Below are 7165 nucleotides of genomic sequence, written 5' to 3'. Positions count from 1 at the left end.
TCCATCCAGCTGGGGCTGACCTCAATGCTGAAGATCTCCGCCAGGGTTTTTGTGATACTTGGCCTGTCAAGGCACTCCACTCTTGTGTCCGCTGGACTTTGATGTGGTTGGGCGGTTGCCAGTCTCGCCAGTGAATCAGCTTTGGCGTTCTTTTCCCTGGGGATTTGTGTGATGGTGTGAAATTTGAACTTTTTGAGCAACGTTTTGACGTACCCCAAATATGCCGCTGTACATACCTCCAATAATATGGAGTATTTACTACGTCACCAAGCATAAGTAACACCCACTTTGGGACATCCACAAGACATGGCAAGGCCCAACCGAGACATACATCGTGTAGCCCTATGTTCAGGCTACGCGGCGGTATCCGGAAGTCGTAAATCCGCCACCGGGAAGCCACCTTCCCGCCCTTGCCAACATGCCTCCATAACATAGCTTTCTGCATGTTAAATAGACTAGAATAGTAACTTTGCTTGTCCCACATCGAAGAACAAGTAAAAGAGAAGCATTCCTTCATCTATAAAAGGAATGCCTCCTCCCACAACTCAACACATTCATTACATCTCTTGTAATCTTGTTAGGCCGCAAGGCTCAACACACTAGTATAAGCTTTCAAGTGGACGTAGTCTCCCGCTCATGCGGAGGCGAACCACTATACATCTTGTGTCAATCTCTCTCTCTCTCTCTTTCTTTATTTATAGCTAACTAGAGATCCCCACGGATCACTAACGTTAACATTGGCGCCGTCTGTGGGAAGCCAACACAATGGCTTCGTCACCTACCGTGAGCTAAGTCTGCTTAGCGGAGCTTGAAGAAATTCCTTCCTTCTTTGAGTTTATGTTTGAATTAATGTTTCTTGGCGGCAACTAGAGCAGAGTGTGCAGAAATTTGCACCTTGCGGGCTGGTCAACACGTGGTCAACGCCCAGCGGAGTTAGTCAACGCCCAGGGAGTGGTCAAAACTTGCAGAAACACCAACATTGGGGGCGGTCAAAGTTTGGTCAACGCCCGGCGGGGTTGGTCAACGCCCATCAGGCTTGGTCACACTTTCGGTCAGCACCAGTCAAGGTTGGTCAACGCCCAACCCATGAAGGTCAACGCTGACTCCAAAAAAACAACAAATTCCTCTGGGCACCCAGACAACTGCTCTGGGCACCCCTCCCCTTTTCAAACTTTTTCCCGCCAGTTCCTATGTCTTCGTCAAGGCTCCGGTTCTGCCGGACATCATCCTCCGCCGAAAAAAAGCACTCGCCGCCTGACTTCTTCTCAGCACCGCCTCCATCCCTGCTGCAGGTTGCACCTCCGATGGGACGAACTCCTTGTCGGAACTCCTCCGCCGAGCTTCGTCAGCGGCAACCTTTGAGTCTCCGCCGACCTCCACCGCTGGGGATCACCGGCGGCACACCACCGCCCAACTCACAAACAAACGCTCCACCGACCACCGCTGCGCTTCACAGCCGGAAGGGTCCCCGCTGAACTCTTGGGCTCCATCTCCGCCGAACTGGTTCACCGCCGAACTGGTGCCCCGCCGACATTCTCCACTACTCTCCTCCTCCATGCTCCAAGGGCACCGCTGACCACCTCCCCCGCTGGCACCGCTGGGCGCCGTGACCCATAACCCACTCCGGCCTCTGTTACGCCATTGGCGGAACTCCTCCGCTGGCCCTCAATTGGTCAGTAGTATCTGGGCAGCCCTCCTCCGGCAAGGCTTCCGCTGAACTCCAAGGTTCCGCCGGCCTTCTTCCTCCCTCTGAGTCTCCGGCGAGCTTGGGTCACCGCTAAGCAACTCCCGCTGGCACCCTCCGCGGACAGACTCCGCTCAACCATCACCTGTTAATGCTCAAAGTCTGGCGGTAGCCAAGCCTTCGTTTAACGCGGGTCCGGCGGGCGGACCGCTACTCTGTATATTTGGTGATTCCTGCTAGCTGCCAAATGGAAAGCAGGGCGTCAGAGGGAGACCGCGCTGGGCGGTCTTCACTTCTCCGATGCCTAAGTCAGTTGATATATATAGGCAGCATAGTAATAAATGAGAGTTAATGCGTAATTTAATGAAGGGAGAAGAGAGGACCTTTTATAGGTGAGGAGAGGTCTGATCTTCTCCTTGTTTTCGATGTGGGACTGAAGTGCTTCAGTTCCCAGTTTCAGTAGCTTCTGATGCCGTCTTGGCAGAGTGCGTGGCGGCGCGTCAGCGGTGATCCTGGGGAACGCTTGTGCTCAGGCCGTGGCCCGCCTGGCTGCCTATCTGTGGGTTACTCCTTTGACGATAGTTGGTACCTCTGGCGGTACGACGAGTGTGTCTGATTATAGCTAATTATGCTTTGCAACGTACATGTAGGTACATCACCTCTGCCAACTGTCGCCCCGCTGAGCTCGGAGACACCGCCGGCCAACTCCAACAGCTCGGCACAGCTCGGCCTACCCCAGCCTTCCGCCCACTGCAGGCCTCCGCCCAACTTTGAAGTTCCGCCCAACTTCAGCGCTTCACCCATCACCTCCAACCTCCAGTAACAACCAGCGGTGACTTCGCTTCGTAAGCTGTCAGGCCATGTCTCGGTGATATTCACCGTTACCAAAAATAAAAGAAAAAAAGAGGAGGATGTCAATTTACGCTGGACACCCAGCTTTGGGCACCCAGCTTCCTCCTTTGCTCATTGCACCGCCAAAAGCCTCCGCCAGGTTTTCATTCCTTGCAATTTCATCAACAAATTTCACTTGATTCGAGCATCAACTTTCAGCTAAGTTCCCCTCCCTCTCTACTTCCCCATTTACTGATATCTCATACTGATGCGAGCACCGCATAATTCCGCTCTTAATCGATCTGCTATATATATATATATATACATGTAGAACTGTGAATAACACATGTTTCCATTCTACACAGCCAAGCTATTATTTGTGAGTATAATACATAGCTCTATTGCCACTTCTCAATAGCGTAATACCCTTTGACGCTTGGTCCACCCATGCAAGCGCCACATATATCTATGCGTTATACATATGCTCCTCATGCACAATCTGCTAGCTGCACTCATATATTGCCCATGCATAAACTGCATGCCATACAAGTCAACTCATGTACACGCTTTTCATTTTTGTCAGGCATGCTATCTAGCTCACTGAAAAGTGAAAACCATGTTTCTGTGACAAACACTACAAGAAAATGACTCTTTTACCGCGCACATTTTACGGCGTGCATTAATGCGTGCCGTAATAGGCACACATTTACGGCGCATTTTCACGCAGACCGTTAATACCCTTTCTGATATGGTCTTTTACGGCGTGCATCTAATGCGTGCCGTAATAGACACACATTTACGGCGCATTTTCACGCAGGCTGTTAATACCCTTTCTGATATGGTCTTTTACGGCGTGCATTAGATGCACGCCGTTAATGTCATTTTTTATTTGGTCTTTTATGGCATGCATAGATACACGCCGTAATAGTATTATCTTTTACAACGTGCAAGAATAGTGCGCTGTTAATGCCTTTTTTAATATGGTTTTTTATGGCATGCATTGATGTGTGCCGTAAAAGTAAAAGACACAAAAATTTTCACCAAAGTTTTTATTTCCCTCCATCGTTTCCCTCTACACATTTCATTTTTATTTTTTTCATTTTTTTCATTTCATAACACAAAAACTTCTCTCTCTCCCTGACACAGACCTCAATTTTCGCCATCTCTTCCTTCCACGTCTCTTCCCACCGCCAAGTCGCCGTTCACTGGATTTGCTCCACCTCCGAGTCGCCGGCCGCGTATCTCCCACCACCACCACCACGTTCTCTACTCCTCTCATCGAGATGTCGTGGATCGATTGAGCTACGAATTAAAGAACATTGAAGTGGTTGCCGCTCTCGGAGATTGGGGCCACCGGTTTCAGGGTCTTGAAGTTTCTGAAACCCTTTTGGAGAAAGTTGAGAACTTTGGCCTTGTCTTGCTCATTGGTTTTTTTCTCTGGCCAAATCAAGGTACAATTTTTTTCACTTATTGTTTCAGTTTTCATCTTCTGCTTGATCTATTTAGGGTTTTCAATTGTGGGAAGGTTTCTTGTCTGCTTGGTTTGCTTAGTTTGTTGGTTTGGCTGCTTATTTTGATCAATCTTAGTCGGGCGCCCAGGCGGGCCTAGGCAGCTGGGCGGTAGGCGGTAGGCGGAAGGCGCTGGGCGTTTCATATATATATATATATTTTAGATTTCCGCGAAACCTAAAGCCCCAAAACGGGATCGAATCTCACTTCGTCACTGACTCACTGTCAGTCCCACTTCGCCGTCGCTGATCAAGCCTTCGCCGTCGCCCTCTCACATCGTCGTCGCTGATCAGTTCTTCGCCGTTGCTATCTCACATCGCTGTCGCTCTCTCTCTCTCTGTCTGTCCTCACCGCGCCCCTCCTCCCCAAAGCTCATCCGTCAGCCTCCAGCCTTACATCTTAACGAGTTAACGTAAGTTCTATTCTTCCAATCTTCTTGTTTTGAGAAATTGATAATCTGGGTTTCTGGGAATTATTCATCTTTGCTTGAATTAGAAAATTGGAATTTGTCAATTTGCTAATCAATTCTGGGAATTCTTCATCTTCTTAGTTCTGATAAGTGATAAATTGATAATCAATTTCATAATTGTTGAGTTGAATATGGAAAGTTGGAAACTTTGATAATCAATTCTGGGAATTATTCATCTTCTTGTTCTGATACGTGATAAACTGATAATCAATTGCAATCAATTGCAGTCAATTGCAGTCAATTGATAATCAATTTGATAATTGTTGAGTTGAATATGGAAAGTTGGAAACTTGTTCATATGCTATCGTTAAGCTGCAAACTTTTGTTCTGCTGGAGTTGTTGAGTTGGCTTGCTCATATGATAATTGTTGGCTTGTTGAGTTGGCCACATCTGTTGTTGCGATAATGCTAATAGCCTATAAGTGAATATGAAGTTTTGGAATGCTAATATGCTCTGTTAGAGTTTTGTTCTATAAAGGACAGAATCGACAGATTGTTCTGTTAAGGTCAGAATCAATCTTCATAGAGATGCATTTTAGTTAGAGAATAGAGATGCATTCTGCCATCTTATAGTACTTTAGTTTCAGATGCATTTTGCCACTATTTTTATTTTAATGCATTCTTCTACCACTATTGTTAAATCACTTAAATGTTACTGCATTCTGCCACTTTGTTTCATTGTTTGAAAGTGCTCAAGCCTGTTAATTTTGCAGATTGAACCCATTCGCAACCTTTTTGCTGCCCTTTTCCTTGCCAGCATTGGGATGCTGATTCATGTTCAGTTTCTCTGGAATCATGTTGATATATTTCTCGCGTCTGCATCTTAGTTATCATCATAAAAACAATTATTATAACCATGGTTGTCAAGGGATTTGGATACAACAACAAAACATCATTCCTAGTAAGTTGGATTTCCAGTTGCATTGATATTGCTTCTTTCTAGTAATTCAGTTATTGACAGATGTTGGATTGTGTATTTGTATAGGTTTGAATATCTCTAGCACAGATAGGCGAATTTGCTTTTGTTCTTTTAAGTCGTGCCTCTAATCTCCATCTAGTCGAGGTTAGTGCTACCATTGGAGTTTCCGCAATAATTGATGACCTCCTAAATAACTTATGGCCACAGTACCTCTAAATCTCTTAAACATCCACCTTGTAGCATATATGTAAGATATTTATGAAACTTTGACTGTTTTCAGGGGAAATTATATCTGCTGCTGCTTGGAACCACAACACTTAGTCTGGTAGGATATAATCTTCATTCTGTGGTCTGTGTATGTACCCGACCTGCCTTGAACATTTTCTAACTTCAACATTTCCTGAAATTCTTTTGCAGGTGACCACCCCTTTTCTATTCAAGCTAATCCCTGTTAATGAGCTTTGGTAAACCTTAAAAACAAAACGATATTTTGCTCATGTTAGTATACTTGTGGCACATATTATCCTTGAAACATAGGCCACACGAGGATGGTTAGGATGGTTACTCTCGTTCTAGTTTTGAAACCTAATCAACTTGGTTCTCATGTGCTCTACGATCCTAATGCAATGCAGTTTCTTATTTTGTCTCATGTTCTCAACATGCTTGGTCTCTTCTACAAATTTACTGCATTAATTGGGAATACAAATCATGCTGTGAACTTGTTTGTTTGTGTAGACATATTTTGTGCTACCAGTCTTTTCTCTCCCATGTCAACATTTTTATTCTTGTTGTCATTTTCTTTATTCTAATGCATGTTTTCATTGCCGAATAATAAGAGTGAAAAAAGAGGAAAATATTATGAAGGGGATAGTAGATATATATTAAAATGGTGGAATATAATGTGTCTTGTCATGTTTATAATGCGTATGAATAATAACAGGTTCAGTGGAATTGATATTGGCAAATACTTTATGTACAATGTTCATGGCACACTTGGATTATATGAATTGATAAGTATTTCAGGTTTAAAGTATAGATATGCATTTTAGTTGGCTTTTAGCCTTTCTGGACATCTCTTGTTTCCTTCCTATTTCAGTCAAACTTAAGATCATTTATTGCAGTTCGTCTGATGAATCTTGCCACCTTGCATTGATCTCCATATAGATACAGTTCTTTCCATGATTTTTTTTTCATACATGTAGTTCCAATACTGTGTAGGATGGAGACAGGTTTTGGAGGATGCGTGAGTGCTACATCCATGGAAATACTACTAAGTATCTGCGAGTTCCTGATGGGATAGTTGCTAGTGTCGTTGCCCTTGTATATCAGGTGATTGAGCAGCAAAGAGAATTAGATGATTTGGTATATATTTTCAGATTATGTGGGTTTAAGTTGTAGAGTTGAAGTTTGATGTAATGTGATCTGCTACTTATACATTTTCATGCAAATATTGTTATGCATTTTGTAAAAGAAATTAATTATAATTTGAAATTGTTTCTCATTCATTTAATTTGTCATGGATGCATGAGTGATCAGTGGTGATACTAATGTGAAATTGGTACACCTAAAATTTATTTATTTTTTTTTGTTTTTGAAACCTTATTTACGGCGTGCAAAGTACGCCTTAAATAGGATCTCAATAGCTCTTTTACGGCACGCATTATACGCCTTAAAAAGAAAGTCTTTTACGGCGTGCAGAGTGTGCCGTAAATAACGTGAGTGACATTTGTGATATTACTTTGACGGCGTTCTTT

At 44.0% G+C, this 7165-nt stretch overlaps 1 long non-coding RNA gene across 1 annotated transcript; it reads left to right on the top strand.

Annotated features, from left to right (window-relative positions):
- The first annotated feature begins 5314 nt into the window (after nt 1–5314).
- LOC133735580 (uncharacterized) lies at nt 5315–5829 on the top strand. Its single transcript, XR_009859140.1, has 3 exons — nt 5315–5393; nt 5478–5555; nt 5692–5829. It is a non-coding gene; the product is annotated as an uncharacterized LOC133735580 (long non-coding RNA).
- Nucleotides 5830–7165: the final 1336 nt, after the last annotated feature.

The sequence above is a fragment of the Rosa rugosa genome, chromosome 3, assembly GCF_958449725.1.
Source record: "Rosa rugosa chromosome 3, drRosRugo1.1, whole genome shotgun sequence".
Taxonomy (NCBI): domain Eukaryota; kingdom Viridiplantae; phylum Streptophyta; class Magnoliopsida; order Rosales; family Rosaceae; genus Rosa; species Rosa rugosa.
The sequence above is the reverse complement of the archived record's forward strand: the minus strand, read 5'-3'. Positions and strand labels throughout refer to the sequence as shown.